This window comes from Eptesicus fuscus, chromosome 12, assembly GCF_027574615.1.
Source record: "Eptesicus fuscus isolate TK198812 chromosome 12, DD_ASM_mEF_20220401, whole genome shotgun sequence".
Taxonomy (NCBI): Eukaryota; Metazoa; Chordata; class Mammalia; order Chiroptera; family Vespertilionidae; genus Eptesicus; species Eptesicus fuscus.
The window spans coordinates 70,007,696-70,027,983 of record NC_072484.1 but is presented as its reverse complement, the minus strand read 5'-3'; the positions used below and the strand labels follow the sequence as shown (position 1 = coordinate 70,027,983).

General features: G+C 43.9%; 1 protein-coding gene across 2 annotated transcripts in view; it reads right to left on the bottom strand.

Annotated features, from left to right (window-relative positions):
• Nucleotides 1–20,288, bottom strand: part of PTPRT (protein tyrosine phosphatase receptor type T) — a 929,565-nt gene that overhangs the window by 844,123 nt on the left and 65,154 nt on the right. The window lies entirely within an intron of this gene.

Sequence of the window (20,288 nt, the reverse complement as noted above, 5' to 3'; positions counted from 1 at the left end):
TGTGGCAGTAGGTCAGGCATGTATCCTGTTTGCCAGAGATGAAGGAGGTATGGATCAGAGAGGGGAAGCAGTTTTATGAAGGACACACAGCAAGTTTGGAAGAGGAGTGGACCTCACATTTTGTCTGCCTCCCCAGTCTGATGCTCCTCATGCTCTGGGCCTATTTCCTGAAGGCACCAGGAGGGCTGGTTGATAGAACAACTTGCTTCCCCAGCCATCTCCATCCCATCAAAGACATCCACAGTTTTCCCAAACTAGTTTTCCATTCCTGCCTTCCAACTTTCCCCTTTACAAAGGATGTTTCCCAACCCCACCCTGCCCCCAGCACCTCTGGGTATCTGCTTCTGTCTAAAAGTCTCATTCTCATTTTTGTACAATCCTACCAGGCCCAACTCAAACAGCTTGTCATCGAGAATTCTCTCTGGCTGCCCCTCTCCATATCCCCACAGCACTTGATTCTTCTTCACTGGGTCATTATTTCTGGTCTTGGGGCTTCTTTCCTGTTAACCTGGGACACCTTGAGGGCAGGAACCATGCTGTGTTTTCCCTGAAAGCTCCCGTAGGCCTCACACAGTGCCTGACACATAGTAGGGACACAATCACTATCTACATATCAACAGCACTAACCCTAGAAGGAATGACTATGTGTATTATGTAGAGAGAGGTTTACCAGTACAAGGACAACCCCCTTTTAAAAATTCAAGAATATGGACAGAAAGTAAACTCACTGCACTGGGTCAGTATAGAGTAGCCTTAAACTCAGGCAACAACAGACTCTGTCTGTGAATTAAAAGAGGCAAGTTCAAGCATCATTAAAACCGGCCTTAAATAGGACCTGAAGCTCCTCCTAGGCCTTGGGGCTGGATCCATAGTTTTCATTCCAAAACATCACAAATGTCTCTTTCATTCCAGGCCCTGAGCTAGAGTTGGGGACAGAAGACTCATATCATAGGCCCTGCCATGACAGAGCTCACAGCTGAGTGGGGAAAAGAGAAACCAAGCAAACAAGGACAAACAATATAAAAACACTCTAATGGGGCATGTCTAGGCGGCCACAATAGTGCAAAATGGGAAGGTGTCCTGGCAGGACAGGATGGCCTAAAATATAAAGAAGATGGCATTTACCATGCAAATATACATACAGGTGAGTGTGTGTGTGTGTGTGTGTGTGTGTGTGTGTGTGTGTGTGGTAAGTAGCAGTTAAAATGTTGAAGGTTAGAAAACTAAGATTTCCAGGCAAAGCCAAAGATGCAACTAATTATCCAAATAAATTTACCCCAAGTTCAGATGATATGAACAATCGAAGGAATTTCTGGTGCTAGAAAAACAAAATATGTGGCCAACTTTTCCTTTGCATCAGAATGTTTTGATGCCACATAAACACACACATTCATGACCAAGTTTAAAGTTGATTTAGACATCATTCCCTCTAAAGGAAACAAAAACAATAAAATTTAAGTTCTCTGAGCCTCAGTTTTCTCACCAATAGCACCAGGATAAAGTAGACCTCCCAGGATCTGCTGCCGGTAGAGTCCATGAGATGATGTACACAAAACACTCTTTGCCGTGAAAATCACAGAGCAGGCTCTTGACTACTTTGAGCATCAATGTTGGGAATCAGCAGAGCATGATAGGGGAGAATACGGACTGGAGTTGCAGACGTGGGTTCCAATCCCAGCTCCACCTCTCACTGGCTATGACCTTGGGCAAAGCTAGGTAGCCTTTCTAAACTCCAGTCTCGCAAGCTGTAAAATGGAAATTCCAATGCACAGCTCATCATTCTAATGATTACATGAGGAAATATGGTGAAACATTTACCACAGAATAGGTAGTAAATTCTAAATAAAGTATGACTAGTATTATATTACTTTTGTCAAATATTTTTGTCTAGTTTTTCAAAGGTCATTCAGAAAATTGAGTTTAAAATCTACATGTCCCCAGATACCCAGATGTTGGAAGTAGGGAGAGGGCATGGCATGGGAAACACTGAGGAATTCTGGGTCTACTTTTCAGAGTGGCTGCCTACACAGGGCTGATCTGGTAACAGCCGCCCCTGGCAGCCTGGCACTGCTGTGGGAGTAGGAGTAATTCTCAGGAAAAGAAAAAAATCAAAGTTGTCGGCTAGACGTCGCAATTACATATCCAATGTACTTAAATTTTGAAGAAGACCAGCTTTCCATTGGAGGTTATCTATATACACTGAATGGCTAGATTATTATGATCTCTGAACGCATAATAATCGGGCCACTCAGTGTATATCCTATATAATAAAAGGCTAATATGCAAATTGTCCCCTCGACTAGGAGTTCGACCAGCAGGCAGGCCGGCCAACCGCTCATGTCCCCTCCCCCTGGCCAGGCTGGCCGGACCCCACCCATGCACAAATTCATGCACCGGGCCTCTAATACACACACACACACACACACACACACACACACACACACACACACACAAAACCCCAGATAATTTTTTCAATATGTATTTCTAGTGCAGAGAAATGAAATAATCAGCTCACCTAATTTTCACAGTGGGAACAGGAGACATAAGTGTATTTTCAATAGATCCAACGAAGTATTTTCTTCATTTCAGAGATGTAAAGAGTTAGAGAAAGTGAGGAACAGAGTATGGCACAGTGTCAGCGACCATATCCCTTTGTTGCTCAACAGAAGTTCCTGTCTGCACATGTCTTCCATCTATACAATGGCGACCTGTGTCTTGGTGTAGAACTGGCTACCAGCATCTGACAGACATTTCTCTCACCACCCACTGATATTCAGGCCGGCTTTATCCGAGCCGTATAAAGAATCCCAAATCACACAGTACAAACCTCTTAGGAAATGACGTCTACCCCAGTAAGAATGCAACTCCTATCTCTCATCTAATATCCTGTGGAAAACAGACGTCACAGGCGATGCATGGAGAGCTGAGGCTTTATAGAGCACTGCTCATCATGTGTATTCACCCTTCTGACTTTTCTAGCACTTTCCATGAATTCCAGAAGTTACCTTAATCTTTGCCACTCTGCATGAGACAACAGAAATAAAAGAAAGATGATCGTCATTTTGCAGTCAATTCTAAGACCTACTGTTTAAATGACTCATCCTGGGTCACAGACTAAAGCTCCAAAAATGTCAGCATTCGGAGTCTTGCCCTTTTCCACCATCATCATGAACACAGCACGCATTTTGGTGAATTTCCTTAAGCTCAGCATGTTCAATGGAACTCATCTCTTTCCCCAGACTTGTTCTGTATCCCAAACCCCCTAGGCCACCAGCTACATCAGCAAAAACCTTGGAGTATGCGTGATCCAGCCAGCGAACCAAGCAGAACAGCTAAGAGCCGGGCTTTGAAACCTGCTGCACCCAGGTTGGAAGCCTGACTCTGCCACTTGCCAACGATGACCTCAGGCAAGCTACTTATCGCTGAGATGCCATATCCTCCTGCAAAACAGAAATAGTAGCTACCGTCCTTGCTGAGGAGCAACACTGTTTGAACATGGTGAGATGTGCGAAAGGCTTAGCACAGCTTTGGACACAGAGGAGGCGCTCAATAGATGGGTCTCACTATTGTTGCCGATGCCATGAACATTGGGGATATCTTTCCTCTCTGGACTTCTAAAACATTGCATAATGACACTTGAAAGCATATCATGGCAGAAGACAGAAAAACTCTCATCTCAGCACCATGGCTCACTAAAAAAGACTCTTCGCAGAATTCATTCCCTCATTTGTAAAATGTGGGTAACACCACAACTTCTACCTTGCAAGGCTATTGTGAGTATTAAACAGATAATGCACATAATACACACAGCAGATGCCCAATAACATGTGTTGGCTGCCACACTCTTAATGACATCCTATTTCAAATCATCCTCTGATCGTTTGTCACATAGAATACTATGTTCTAGTACCTGGCCATTCAGGAGGGCAAAATACCAAAAGGGATTTTGGTATTTTGGTTTCCAAAGCCCTCGTACAATCCACAAAATCAGGTATTGCAGGAGAAACTTAGCTCTCATCCAGCCAGCCGAGGTCTGAGAACATGGCCAGATGACAGAGGAAGGGAGGGTATGGTTCAGGCCAGGGGTAAGGGGGCTTCAATCCAGGGCATTCAGTGGAAGCACGTTAGGAATGCAAATTCTCAGCCATCGGAGCCTACTGAATCAGGGACCCTGGGAGGGGCCTAACAAGGTGAGCTTTCCCAAGGCCTCTGGGTGATTCCCATGTCCAGTACGTTTATTCCATTGGTCCATACAGATGGTGTCAGATGCTTCCAGCTTCATTTCCCCAATGCCCCCCTTTAAGAGGGCCAATAATTGAACAGAATTGATCAGTAGCTCGATCTCTGCCCTTTCTTATGGGATCTATTACACCAAATTCTTGATGTTTGCCTCCTTTAAGTAATGCAAAGGGGCAAAGTGAACATAAACATTAAATAAGATAGCACATGAAGATGGCTCATGGCAAGATTTCAACACTGTTCCAATGTCCTTTGGCCCTGGTGGCAAGTGGTCCATGCTTGGGTGGTTGAGAAGGTCAAGCCTCAAACAAATTCATTCTTCGACACACCAGATGCTAGTTTCCAACATCCAGAGCACTGGACGCACTGAGGCCCTTCATTACAAGGATGCAACAGGCCCAGGAGAGGAGGCAGGTCACTGCGGGAGTGTGTGTGTGTGTGGGTGGGGGGGGGGGGGGGCTGCTCTAGACAGAATGGTCCTGGATAAGCCAAGGCTGCCCCAGACCAAAAGAGAGACAAGGCAACAACCAGCCACTGAACTGCTGGGCTGCCCTGAGCAAATTGCCTGCTGTCTCTGGGCCTCATCAATAACATCAAGCTTTACACCGGTTTTCCCAAGATCCCTTCTGGCCCCATGCTTCTGAATCCAAAGGTTCAGTAAAACATCAAAAAGAAAGTAAAGGGTTAATGTTTAAAGTAAGGGTTAATGTCTCCACCCAGACATTTTCCAGTTTAGGAAGATACATGTGTAAGGAAAGTGAAAATTAAAATTATATTTAAAAATATATATTTTTTAGCCCTGCCAGTGTGTCTAAGTGGTTCAGTGTCGACCTATGAACTAGGAGGTCATGGTTCGATTCCCAGTCAGGGCACATGCCCAGGTTGTGGCTCGATCCCTGGTGGGGTGTGTGCAGAAGGCAGCTGATCAATGATTCTCTCTCATCACTGATGTTTCTATCTCTCTCTCCCTCTCCCTTCCTCTTTGAAATCAATAAAACAATATAAAATATACATAAATAAAAATATTTTGATGTTATTTTAACTTTTCTGTTTCCACTTAAAGGGAGAAATGGATGCAGATTGCTTTAAGGAATTTTCCAGGGAAATGAACTCAGAATCTCCCAGCAGAGTCAAGTGAGGGGGGCAAATAGTCTCGGACTGATATACAGCTGGGGGTGTGGGAGACAGCTAGTCTGCAGTGGGTGGACATTTCATCTTCTCAGCAATTTATCACCTTTAGGAAAGTTTGCTGAAAGAAAAGCAGCCAGGAAAAGAAGAAAAACATGCATTTACCAGTTCACTTGACCAATCTCTCCCAAAAACTAACATGGCAACACAACTTGAAGAATTTCACATCCTCTGGTTCAAATAATAAAATAAAAGGCAGGACACCCTCTCCCATTAGGCTTTTTAAAAAGTTGCAATAAATGATGTAACAGAAAAAAATAAAAAGCGGCAGTCATTTAACACCAAGTTCAGGCTTGCTGGTTAATGTCTCAACAGGTAGAGGGAGTCAGCTGCATTAACAGGCACTTTGTTCTCAACTCAAAGGATCAATATCGCAACTGCACGACGCCAGCAGAAATTTAAACAGGTTTACTTCTGAGGGTTATCTACAGGCAAGAAGTAAAGGACGGATCTGCAGGAACTCAGTTCCTACAAGATGGTTACAGGACTCCAGAAAAACAATTTAATACTTAACATAGCCCTGTGTGCGTGCGTGCGTGCGTGTGTGTGTGTGTGTGTGTGTGTGTAAAAGTGTGGCAACAAATGGCATCTTAACCTGACATCTTTTCTATTTATTTATCTAGCGCCTTAACCATGCAGAGGTCAGTAGTGAATCAACATTGGGCAACTGCTCTACATTGGGAATCATTCCCTACACCCACTGCCTTTTGGAATAACTGCAGGCAGGGGGAACTGAAGACATGGAAGACAAAGTACAGCAGACTGTATTTTCTAAAGTTGGCAGCAACCATCTCTCCCAGGCTACGTGTTCTTCAGCAAAGTGACCTTGACACTCCCCCGTCAAGAGGCCGAGGCTGGCCAAAACCGGTTTGGCTCAGTGGATGGAGCGTCGGTCTGCGGACTGAAGGGTCCCGGGTTCGATTCCGGTCAAGGGCATGTACATTGGTTACGGGCACATCCCTGGTAGGGGGTGTGCAGGAGGCAGCTGGTCGATGTTTTCTCTCTCATCGATGTTTCTAGCTCTCTATCCCTCTTCCTTCCTCTCTGTAAAAAATCAATAAAACACATTTAAAAAAAAAAAAAAAAAAAAGAGGCCGAGGCTATATCTCCGCCACTTGAATCTGGGGTGGCCCTCTGGCTTCTTTGACCAATAGGAAATGAAGAAATAATGTGGTGCTGGCTCCAGGCATACAGAGTGCTAATACTATCCTAACCGGGGTGCTGTTTATGTGGCTGTCTTCAGTTTAAACAGCTGTTCTGCTTTCCCAGCATATTGTGTTTCCTGCTTCTGGGGACACTGGTTTCTCGGTCAGCACACTGTGGGAAGCTTCTTGTGGGCACTCTGAATGACAGTCCCAGCTGAGTTCAAAGCTGGTGCCCAGTATCAACTGCCAATCATGTGGGGGAGCCACCTTGGACAGCCAGCTCACTGAGACTTTGCATGATGCCAATCCCAATACCATCTGACACAGCCTCAGAACAGACCTGAGGAAGGAACCGCCCAGCTGAGTCCCTGCAACCCACAGCACCATGAGAGAGAACACATTGCTATGAAGTCAGTAAGTTGAGGGGTTGTTTGTTACACGGCAACAGACAACCAAAACATGTAACTTGAGAGACAGAGTTGGGGTGGGGGCTAGAGACAATAAAGAATCGGCCCCCTCAAGTGTCTTCTACAATAGTTGTCCTTGTCTGCTTATGAGGAACTCTTCAAAAAATAGCACTCCAAATTCCACAGCGCTGCAGAGGGAAGGTGAAATGCACTTGAAACCAACAATGTGAAAAACAAAGTAAGCATCTTACTAGACACGCCATTAAGGGTGCTAAAATCACTGCTCGGAGCCACAGCAATGGGACAATCAAACAGAATATTTAAGATCTGAAATCTTAAAAGCCTTTTAAAAATGTAAATAACCTTATCCACTTTAAGTCTCTATTTCAGAGTAATAAAAAAATGCATTAGCCAAATGCATCGCCTCTGGCACCGATCTAGGATAAAGTCGCTTAAATTCCAAGACCGGCCCCCACGGCCCCACAGTAATTGGATGGCCACACCTGAGAAGCTGGCTAAGGAGGTCAAGCCCTTACTGAGTTTTCCTGTTTTCTTTCATTTTTCTTTCCTTCTCTGTGTTTTGCTTACTCTCCAATACACACTAAAGCAGGCGTCCTCAAACTACGGCCCGAGGGCCACATGCGGGTGTTTTTGCCGTTTTGTTTTTTTACTTCAAAATAAGATATGTGCAGTGTGCATAGGAATTTGTTCATAGTTTTGTTTTGTTTTAAACTATAGTCCGGCCCTCCAACGGTCTGAGGGACAGTGAATGGCCCCCTGTTTAAAAAGTTTGAGGACCCCTGCACTAAAGCAATGAGTAAGAGCAAGTATCATTATGCAAGGACTATGGTCACATGAGTCATCATATCCAGACAGTCGGGAAAAGGACCAGACCTCATTAGAGAGAGGAGAATGAAAAACACAGTAGACTATGGCCACACAACAAAGGGGTTGGGGGCCCAGCCCTCTTGCAGATTACTCAATTGGAAAGTGATAGTGCGCGCCATTCAAAGCTCGCCAGACATAAAGGTCTCAAGCATGTCCAGGGCTCAGGAACCACAGGTGCCCACCAGGACCAGGCAAACAGCCTGGCTTCACCTCTGAGCTCTTCACTGCAGGACACGACTTCACTCCCTGCCTCCATCCCTCCAGTTTGGACCTTCATACTCAGCCCACTTTGTGCTCATTTTTTCATCCAATATTTATTTAGCACCTACTGCACGAGGGGCAAAGAATATGGCAGTGATGCAACCCACAGCACCATGAGAGAGAACACATTGCTATGAAGTCAGTAAATTGAGGGGTTGTTACACAGCAACAGACAACCAAAACATGTAACTTGAGAGACAGAGTTGGGGTGGGGGCTAGAGACAATAAAGAATCTGCCCCCTCAAGTGTCTTCTACTATAGTTGGCCTTATCTGCTTATGAGGAACGCTTCAAAAAATAGACAGACATGGTCCCTGCCTTCATTCAAGTGGAAAAGACAAATAAAAAGAAAAAAAAAAACAAGCAAACAATAAAAACACTTAGAGATTATAGACAGCGGTAAGTCAATATAGGAAGAAATAGGAGATGTGACAGAGGGGGGACTATACGAGAAAGGCTAGTCTAGGTTAGGTGGCTGAGGGAAACCTCACAGGGTGGTAGCAATTAAGCTAAGGCCTGAAAGGGGGAAGGGATTTGGAGAAACAGCATTCCAGGCAGAGAGCTGAGCATGCGCCAAGGGCCTGAGGCTGGAAAGGAACTTGGCCTGTTCTAAGACGTTGAAGGGTGACCGGTGGCTTGATAATAGAGAAGGAGGGGAGCGAGGGGTGGGAGATGAGATGAGAACGAATGCAAGGGTTTAATACAAAATGGTAAGAAGTTTGACTTACGGCTCAGGAGCAATGGGAAGCTATTGAAGAATTTTACGTAGGAGGTTGACAAAATCTGGTTGATGATTCTAAAAATTGCCCTGGCATTAGGAGAGTGCTTACCTTTAGGGGGAATGGGGACTAGGAAGGGAGAGACTGGGACAACAGAGTGCTAATACTATCCTAACAAGGGTGCTGTTTATGTGGCTGTCTTCAGTTTAAATAGTTAAGGTCGATGTCCTTTTCTGTATACAGGGTGGGGCAAAAGTAGGTATACAGTTGCTCATAAGGAAAATAATACAATCCTATATAATAAAAAGCTAATATGCAAATTGACCAAACAGCGGAACAACCGGTCGCTATGACACGCACTGACCACCAGGGGGCAGATGCTCAATGCAGAAGCTGCCCCTTGGTGGTCAGTGCGCTCCCACAGGCTCAAGGCTCAAGGCTGGCAAAAGCAGCGGCATCCCCTGAGGGCTCCCAAACTGCGAGAGGGTGCAGGCTGGGCTGAGGGACCGCCCCTCCAAGTGTACGAATTTCGTGCACTGGGCCACTAGAAATTAATGATACAATAATAAACTGTTTTGTGTACTCATAACTGTAAACCTACTTTTTCCCCATCTTGTATATGGCATATCTCAATAAAATACATACTACAAATTGCTCTGGCTTCCCCAGGAAATGGATTTTGGAGCAGCAAGAGAAGAGGGAAGGAGGTTAAATAGGAAACCTGTGGAGACACCTGGGTTGAGAGCTGAGGCTGCGCCGGGTGGGGCTGGGATCAGGGGAGAGGAAGACCAACAGAGGGAACCAGAGACCCCTGCCTTTAGAGGTGGGGGCCTCTCTCCTGACCCCACATCTCCCAGCATCCGGGGAAGGCACTCCATCCCTGCACTGGCCTCAGGGACTCAAGCTCTATCCTCTCGACTGGCAAAGCAGAGGGAGAAATTTAGATAATGCAAGAGAAACCCACAACAACGAATCCATCAAGTATTTATGGAGCACCTTCTATGTCTCAGTTGCTGGGAAAGGCTGGAAAAGAAGAAAAGGGAGGCTAGGAAGGGGAGGGAAGCACAAGCTATAACGTGGACAGGCTGAGTCAAGGGTAAGGGGTGGCGAAACAGCTGGAGAGGCAGGTGGTGACCAGAAGGTAGCAGGCACCTGAGGCCCTCTGTGTAGTCTGGGTACAGAGAAGTGAGTCCCTGTTCACCCTCCTCCGACCACTCCTCACGATGGGCCCAATATGGGTCCCCTTCAGCTCTTTGCTAGAGAGCTATGTATCTGCTTTTCGTTCTCTGCTTGAGATCTGGACTCTGTGAGCTGTTTTAAAGAACAGAACCATTTAAAGAAGAAAAAAATAATCTAGTGAAAGGAAAACCTCAAAAGCAGAGAGCTGGAGAGCCCTAGTCCTCATTTGGAAAGGATGGGAACAAAGTGATCTCAAGAAAAATTTGCATAATGGATTAGTCTGAGAATTAATCACCTTTTGAGAAAGAGGCCATGCTAATTATTCCTGGAGTGGGCAAACAGCTCTTGAAATGAGCCCCTAGTTTCCAGTCTGTTAGTCTTAGTCGTCAGCCACAGCATCTGTTTAAGATACAGAAACCGATTTGCATGCCACAGTTCAGTGCCAGGGGGACATCGACTCATCACCAGGCAGGACAGTTAACGTTTTCCTGAAAATGACATTCTCTTCCGACTTCCCTCCCACTCCGGGTGGGAAGTCTCCGATCTACATGAGACATGTCCTCATTCATAAGTAGATGAAGGTGCAAAAAAGGAACCCAAATTACATCTATTGATTTAGCAGAAACAAAACCCACAGAGATAACGGAGGACCAGAACATTCCAGCAGCCTATGACCAGATAACGTCTAGCATCTCTCTCAAATCTGAGGATGAGCGATTTTTATTTGATTGGCTGGAAGGCAAAATGGTGGGAACACTTGTAAGCTACACTTCAACAAACACATCCCTATCCGAAAAGACAAATTCAATCTACCCAGGAGCAAAGGGTTCCAAGAACTATTGATGGGAGACTGCAATCTCGAAGGGGGCTCCTCGGTGCTTACAAACAGGGGAACAGAAATTTTCCAGATGGGGTAATGAGAATATGCTTGCCTTAAAAAATCAGAAATTGTTCATTTCTTTCCACTCCATTCTGTTCCATGCTGTAATATAAAGGTCATCAAAGGGTCAGAAAACTAGATGAAGAAATAATGAAATTTGAGGCTGTCTGGGTGTGTGTGGGGGAGTGGGGGGAGGGAGACAAGTGAAAAGAAAGAAAGGGAGGCAGGAAAATGGAACATTGTTTCAAAGTAAGAACCTAGTGAGTCTGAAATGAAAGTAAAATCAATGTGGAAAAGAAGGAAGCTCCACTAGTTTCCATGAGTCTGTACCGCTTCAAAAAGGATTATTTCGTAAGTGAAATTGAAATTCAGAAGTTGAATAGGGAGATTCAGGCACAACCTTTATTAACCCCCTGTGGCTCACAGAGACTTTCAAAATAAGGACAGTGGCTTCTCTACCCCTAGATGGTTGGGTTTCTGGATGCAACTCATTCATGATATAAATATATCTCCTGCTTTAATTAAACTCGGTCTCTCATCAAGGGAAGGAGAAATAATCCCAATCTAACATCTCGTTCGTGATAAACTTTGCTGTCTCTCTTCTGTTTCCAAATGAATTTGGCTTATTAAAAAAGTAATGAGTTATTAATTAACTCTACAGTCATACAAAGCTGTTTAATTCTCAATCTAATTAGCAGCAATCTGTTGAAGGGTTCTAATGATTATTTTAAATTTGCTAACAGAAACATCTTTTCACTTTTCATAAGTTATTTATAGCAGAGCTCACACTGGATCCTGCTTGGTTTTTAATTTGATAATATTTTTATTCAGTGCTCCACGCTTTTCCCATCTCCTTCTGACAGGGTTTTAAATGGTCACCATTGGAGCCCTAGCTGGTCTGGCTCAGTGGATATAGTGTCTGCCTGTGGACTGAAGGATCCCGGGTTCCACTGCGATCAAGGGCATGTGCCCGGATTTTGGGCTGGATCCCCAGTAGGGGGCATGTAGGAGGCAGCTGATCAATGTCTTTCTCTCATCAATGTTTCTACCTCTCTATCCCACTCCCTTTCTCTTGTCTCTCTCTAAAATCAATAAAAACGTATTTTTTAAAAAAAGGAAAGAAAAGCCAGAGCTAAAATTAGAGAGAACATTTAGTCACAGTGCAGAATTTCTTGTAGACAGTTGTTTTTTTCTGTTTCTTTTTTGAGAAAACATAGGTAGGGTGCTAAATTAAATGGCTTACATGAGAACTTTCACTGGTGTTATTATTTATTAAATGTCATTATTCATTAAAATGCTAATAACTCACTAGGTTTTTAAAAAATTAAACACAGGACCTTGAAAAAAATTAAATTTGAATAAGTAAGTTGCATAGTAATGGATCGGAAAGCCTGAGGAAAGCATGTTCTAGAAACTAGTTATTTACTTATTTTTTAAAAATGTTATGAACAGTGTTAATAATAACAGTAATAATACCTGCATTTATTAAGCATTGCCCACATGATGGACCCTATGCTCGGCGGGTTACACGACCCTCTCGCTGCATGCGTAGGTGCATGGAAAGCTTTCACACATCTCCTCTCCCCAACTGCTCACCTCCTGGAGCTAGTGCCCTGGGCAGGACAGTTGGACACTTCTTGGGAGGAGATGCCTGATTCCAATATCCCTGCCAGAGAAGGTCAAGCAGAAGTGGAGACGGTGCCAGGAGACAGAGGGGACAAGCAGGTGGGTGAAATCTTGTGTAGCCCGTAAGCTAGAGGCCAAAGGCCTCCCATGGGCCTGTATGTCCAGTTCGTCAAGGTCAGAGTGTGGCACTTAAATCCAAAGCCCAAAGCTATCTAGGAGTTCTCCACTCTGTCTATGCCCCCCAACTGGAGATCCTGGTTCCCCCCGGTTACTCCATCAATGATACCTTTTTTCTGCCAAAGGCCATGTGGATTTTTTTTTTTTTTAGAAATTTTTTAACTATATCTTTATTGATTTCAGAGAGGAAGGGAGAGGGAGAGAAAGACAGAAACATCAATGATGAGAGAAAATCATTGATCAGTTGCCTCCTGCACGATCAGGGACTGAGCCCACAATCTGGGCATGTGCCCTTGACCAGGAATCGAACCATGTCCTCCTGGTTCAAAGGTCGACGCTCAACCACTGAACCACCATGGCTGGTCCCATTTGGATATTTATAACATCATTTGCGTGCCATACAAAATTATCAACTTAAAAATCAGCCTGCTATATTTGGTCAAAAATTTAATTAATTCACCCCTAATGCCGTGGCAGGGCCAGACCAAATGATTTTGCGGGTCTTATATGGCCTTCAGGCCAGGCATTCCCCAACCCTGACATAGAGCATGGTCCTCACTCAGGGGCGATTCTGTCCCCCGGCAGGGGCCCTGGCAATATCTGGAGACATTTTGGGTTGCCATGACTGGGGAAGGGAACATTTAGTGGGGAGTGGTCAGAGATGCTGCTGAACGTCCTACAACGCACAGGACAGACCCCCACAACAAAGCACTGACTGGCCCTAAATGTCAATTCAATTTCCAATTTCAGCCAAAGATGAGAAACCCTGCCCTCGAGTGGCTTACACACAGCACAGCCTTTGAGTCCAGGCAGGCTGGCTCATAGCTTCTCTACAAGCAGTCAAATAGCCTTGCACAGGTAAAACCCCTGAGCTTCCCTTTACTCATCTACAAAATAGGAGTCTAATAAAGTCATTTGAAAACCCCCTAACAGCACTGCAAACTCAGCAAACTGCCGCTGTCAACACCTTGGGCGTGTCCTCGAAGAAGAATGCAATCCGTTTTCTGGCCCTACCAACTCTAGGTACTATCTGAAACCTTACCTCAAGGTAATGAGTTCCAAACAGTGAATCTAACTGATCCTTGCAGGGGACTGAACTCATGCCTTGGGTCTCATCAGCTCCACTAAAGAATCTACTGAGCTGCACAAAGGAAGGTAGGAAGCATAGCTTTTCCACTGAATAACCTCCAGCAGCTGACTCAGCACTATCACAGCTCATCAACCACAGGCCCAGCCCTCTAGAACCATGAGTCTTGACTTCCATATAGAACCAGTGACCTCCAGATACCCCACTGGGCTAATCACTAATGATTACAAACCAGAACACAAAGAGATGGTGGGGGATTCATTAAATGTTGTTAATATTAATATCATGAAATCAATGACATCATAGGACTGCACCAAAGCCTAACCATTATTTACCAAGCTTTCCTGTGTGGTAATAAATAATGGCAATGCTCACCCCACTGCCTTATTCACTCGAGCAATGTCTCCTGTGCTTCTTAGCTCACACATGACCTCCTCCAGGAAACCCTATATCTGGGCCCTCACCCCAAGGCTAGCCACCCCTCTGTGTTCCAGTAATGTATCAGGCTTACTACCATCACCACTGCTTTCCTGCTTTACCATAATTATCTCTTCCTTTTTCTACCACAAGTCTGTGGACTCCTAATGACAGAAAATACATGTTTGTTTGGGTCTATGTTTGCAACAGGTGGTATGGGGCCAGTACATGCCACTGCTGAACAGCTACCAATTGTGGTTTCCATGAGGGTTGAAACATGGCTGTATCAGATAGGTCTTGCCATAAAAATGCTGGCAACTTAACTCAGCAGCTAAACCAAAAACATACTCCGTGTTTGCATGTCTGTAGGCTGTCTGATGGACAACTGAGTATGGTACGGCTCAGCTGGGCTTAGCTTGAGCCTCCAGTGGGGTCCAGGTCTCTTCCACATGACACTCAACCTCTTTGGACCAGTGGACCAGCTCTTACATTCCTCTCCTGGAAATGACCAAACACAAAAGGGACATCTGGACTTTGTTGGCTTAAGGAAGTCACATGGTTGATGCCAACCACACCAGGTGGAAAGTAGGCGACACCTCTACTGGGAGGAAGTGAAAAGTCCCAGGCACAGAAGGTGGGATGAAAAATTGGGGGTTTCAATCCACTCTAGCATTAGAACTCTTACATGGAAAAGAGGGGGCTGTTTCCACAGACTTCTAGAGTCATGTGTATTTATGGAATGTTTATCCCAAACTCCCACCAGCAGGAGTTAATACCTACATTATTCCATTGCAGTAGCCAGCCCTCTGCTGGTCCTAGTTATTCATTAGCCCAAGGTCACACAACTGGAGAGGAGTAATGATATACACAAACCAAGGTCTGTCTACCTCGAAAGCTCCCCACACTTCACTGCTCCCAGCAAAACCAAGTCCACGTAGAAAATGCAGTGTCTGAGGCCCTGCTCCAATCATGCTCTCCTGTCCCAAACTTCGGTTTTGAAGTATTCTGGAAGCAATTCAGCACAGTCCAAAGAACTATGTATAGTAGGTGGGAAAAACAGCAAAGGGCCAGCCTCAGGAACTGAGCCACATGGCCAAGGTCAACCCCTATCCACACACCGAAGGAACAGAATCTCCCGGACATTCTGTGAGCCAAGTATAAGGCATTCTTATGCAGAATCGGTTTCAGAAAAATAGGTCATTTTAGTGACAAGAGCAAAGAGCCTGTCCTACACTCATATGACAAATGCTTCCAAAACATTCTCGATGAAGCTTCGAGTTGTGCAGCCCCAGATTCTGCTCTAAAACACAGACAACATAGATGAAAATCACCCCAATCTCATTCGAGGTCACCCTGGCTTTTTCCCAGGGAAATCTAAAAAGATGTGTGTGTAGATCAAAGTGAGAGGCCCGAATCTTCTTGTTCCTTTAGTAACAGTGTAGCATTCACATTCAACAGTCAACTCAGAGTACATAGCTTGGGTCCATCCCCTACCACAGGAAATCTTTGATTTTTAGGACAACACACTTACCTATCATGACTTCAGAAATAAATATTTTGTGGCTGGTAAAAATTTGGTAAAGTTTTTCTGCAAAGGCCCAGATAATAAATATTTTTAGTTCTGCCACTGTAGCATGAGAGCCGCCACAGACTATACATACATGAATGAGTAGAGTTACGTTCCAATAAAACTTTATTCACAAAAACTGGGAGTAAGATGACGTTTTGGCCCATGCGTTGTACTTTGTTGACCCCTAACCTAAAAAGGTGAGAATAACCCTGGCCAGTATGGCTTAGTTGACTGGAGAATTCTCCTGTGTACCACAGCATGGCAGGTTCAATTCCTGGTCAGAGCACATACCTAGGTTGTGGGTTCAATCCCCAGTCTGAGCACGTACCAATAGGTGTTTTTCTTCCTCTCTCTCTTCCTTCCTCTCTTTAAATTCAATTTAAAATTCTTTTAATAAAATAAAAAGATGATAATATAGTTGGCTAAAATTCTAGAGAATTGGTCGAGATCTTCAAGAAGACAATGAAAATGTATAAAATTTCTTCAGCGAAGTCTGATTTAAACAAAGCCTCCTCAAACACCTGCGGTACTCATTTAGTCTTTTTTTATAGGTTGATAAGATGGAAAACTCTATTTCCATTTTACAAATGGAGATGCTGAGGATCCCTGAGCTTTGCAACCCACCCAAGATCCCACAGCTAGTATGCGGTAAACCCAGAATTCCAACCAAGGTCTGTGTTAATTCTGGTTCAGTGATTTTTCCAGCAAAAGTGTTGCCATTATGCATTCTGAGCCTAAAATGGTTATAAAGAATAATCAGAAAATGCCACTTTTGTTCTAAGAAAATCATCAGTGATGAACTCAAATTCATGAGTAAGATCTTCATTAAAGCCCTTTTTACAATACTGTAAAATTGGAAACAATCTAAGTGTCCAATATTAAAGGGAAGTTTGAACAAATTATGATTTAGCCATTGAAAATAATGTTAATGAGAATATACAATAATATTGGAAAATGTTCATAATAATGATGTTTAAAAATAACCAGAAAGCAACCCAGTGGCTAAATCTTCACTCTGTTGTTTAGCATGTATATTACAAAAGCTCTGGAAAGAAAACTCTACTCATTTATGCTTAGTTGGCCCTCACTAGTTTAGAGTTAGCAGGTAATTTTATTTTTTGAATGTTTCTGGTTTTTCCATACTTTATTCAATATGTATACTTGACTTCTACAATTGGATGAATATGTTTTTTTAAAAGCAATTTTTCCCTAATTATTTTCTAGCTCTCGTCTATGGTTCTGTTTTATGTCTTTTCTTATGGGTAAGTTGTACATAAATGAAAATTTTAAAAGCAACATTTCCATCCTCTGAATTCAAGGGAGGCTCCTATGCACAATCCTTAACTCTAAGCTGCAGCATAGACCTGGGTTCCTATCTCTAATCTTTAAAAGGCTGAAGCTGTGGTCCTTCGAATGTTCAGAACTACCCCCAAGAGCACAGGCAGACGTACCTGAATCCAGTTCTGTTTACAAGACTGTTGAGTAAAAACAACCCTTGTTTCAACATTCATCCTTGCTAGGGTTACTACTTAAAAAACAAATAAACACCTTACCACTAATATTATAAATACTATCCCAGTGCCATTTGCAATGTGTCTGATTTGATCTGTGTGGGTTTTCATATTGCCTGAGAGGTTAGCAACGAATGTGTCGGGAGTTTCCTCCAAGGACCTCATAGCAAGGTAAGAAAATCAGGTACCAGACCAGGCTTGAGTCCCCAGCAAGGCCACTTAGGAGATGAGTGACCCAGGACGAGCCTCTTACACACTCTTCGGCTTAGCATCCTCATCCTTAAACCAGGATTGGTAACCACACACTTAACACCTGCCAGAGTCATGAGGATCTAATAGAAAGTGAACATCACAACACATTAAATATCACAGGGGTTCCTGCCATAACTGCCAGGCATAATACTGGGGTTGTCTCCTTCACCTACCACTTTCTGATCTGGATTTTAAAAAATAATTTCCTTGGAAATTGGTTACCTACTTGTATACTGGAGGCAAACATTGTGTGAGTGCATGTTGCTGTGTGTGTGTGTGTGTGTGTGTGTGTGTGTGTGTAACCCTTGCTTTATTCAGTTGTACAGAAATGGGACTCAAGGATATGTGAAAACAATTCTCCTAGCAAATGTCAGTCCTATTGCCCCCTTAATTATGCTTTTTGGAGTTTGTTTGTTATTGTTGTTTTCGATTTTAGAGTTTTTTCATAGAATGGATTTTCAACTTTCTTTTTCTTTTTTTAATTGAATTTATGGGGGTGACACTGGTTAATAAAGAACTATACAGAGCTTTTTGTTTTGCTATAAACATTTTGCATAGATATTGTAAGTAAATGTACTGATATAAGCACACATCCAGAAAAGTGTACAAAACATGGGTAGACTGCTTAATAAATTTTCACAAACACTGAGGTAATTGCCATCCAGATCAAGAAGTAAAATACTACCAACCTCCCAGAAACACCCTTCGTGGCTCTTCCCAGTCAGCATCCCCTCACCCACTCACGTACCTACCCTCTTGACTTCTAGCACCATAGGTAAGTTTCTGCCAGTTTGGGAAATACTTATTAATGGGATCATACACTACTTTATCATCTGTGTCTGGCTTCTCCTGCTCAACGTTAACTGAGATTTTTCTCACTTTGCTGCAGGTGGTAATTCATTATCTTCACTGGACGCTATTCCTTTGCCTGAACATAGCATAATTTATCCATCCTACTATGGGCATTAGGGCTGTTTGTAGTATCCCTTAGTTCTCATGAATAATGATGTTGAGAACATTCCATGTACATGTCTATGAGTAAATATATTTACCCATTTCAGTCAGGTATATATCTAAAAGTGAAATGGTACCTCACAGGTTATGCATATATTTATCTTTACTGGACCTGCCAATCTTATACTCCCAGGAGCACTGTATGAGAGTTCCAGTTGCTTGACATCATCACCAACATTCGGCAGCACGTCTATCATTTAATGAATCTGGTGCATGTGCAGTGAAATTTCCTTGTAGTCTTATTTGCATTTCTGGATAACTAATGAGATTCGGCACCTTTGCATATGCTTAGTGTCCCTAACCTATGTGGCAAAATGCCTCCTCACATCTCTTAACAACATTGCTTTATTTTTTATAAGCAACTCATGATTTACCTATGCCGAGCAGGAGGGAGTGGCAGGAAAAATAAAAAATGGTAGACATTTAGAAAAAAATCACTTAAATTTATCTTTCAATTTCAGTTTTTATTCTGTTACTTAAATATGCATTTCCTTGAACTTTCTGAATTCACAATAACAATGCCATCCATAGAGAAGCTAGAAAATAATGAGAGCTGTCATGTGCCAAGCATTTTGTCATCTCACATAACTCTTATATGTATTCTCAGGACAGTGCTACAACTCCCTTTTACAGATGAGGAAACTGAGGCTCAGAGAGGTTGAGTAACTTGCCCAACACTACACAGCTATTAAGTGACTGAACCATAATTCAAACCCAGTCCAGGGGCTCTCAAACCTATGCTCTTGATCACCAAGCTATTTCTCAGCATTACAGGATTCCAGTGTGTATCGAACTTTGGCATGTCTCAGAATCCCCTAGAGGGCTTATTAAAACAGACTGCTGAGTGTAGAGGGCCCCCTGGGAAGACACATGGACATTCTTTAGATTGCTGTTGATTAAGCCCAAGATATTTGAGAGAGTCATGTCAGTTGCACCTCGCCCCAGGAGTGCGCAGGTGTTGTTATTTCCTGGCTTACCTTTGTCTAGGTTCCGGAAGAGGGCTTTGAGATGTGGAACCAGTCTAGCACAGGAAAAGAGGAAATGAAATAGACCTGGGCCCTCCCAAGCTCCTTTAATCTTAAGTTTTTCAGTGAACCTGCCTTGTATATGGGAGTATAAATAAATGTGCTGCGAGGCTCAGGGGGTCGTCTGTCTCTCCAGCAGAGGACCCAGCTTGCATCTACTTCTGTGTCTCTTTATTTCTTTATTTCTCAATCCCTGGACGCCTCTATCAAGAACCAGTTTCATCTCTCTCCGTGCTGGCCACGGAAAAGGGAGATCCCCGCCGCATCAGGCCCCCGCAGCTGAGCCCACCGTCAGAGTCCCCAGGTGATGCCAAAGGGGTCACACTTTGAGAACCACTACTCTACAAGATGGCAGTCATGTCTTTCATTTCTCAGTATCCAAAGGCCCTGCACCAGTGCCTGTACATGCTTATTGAATGATTCCTATTCCCGCCTGGCCCTCTCAGGCTGCTGCAGGCTAACTCGAGGGAAGGCCATGCCCCTCCAGACTTGATGAGGGCCAAGAGAAGGGTAAAACAATGCTCTGTTTAGAAATGCTGTCCAACGAACGTGAAGGAAGCAAGTGCCTTCACAGATTCCCCGTCTTCTTTTAATCCGTGTAAATTAACACCAGGGAAGAGTCAAGCTGCTTCCTGGGTTGCACATTGCTCCCAGGCAACGAAGTCCTTCTGTGTCCAGCGCCCCCAGCCCCCAGGATGCTGCTG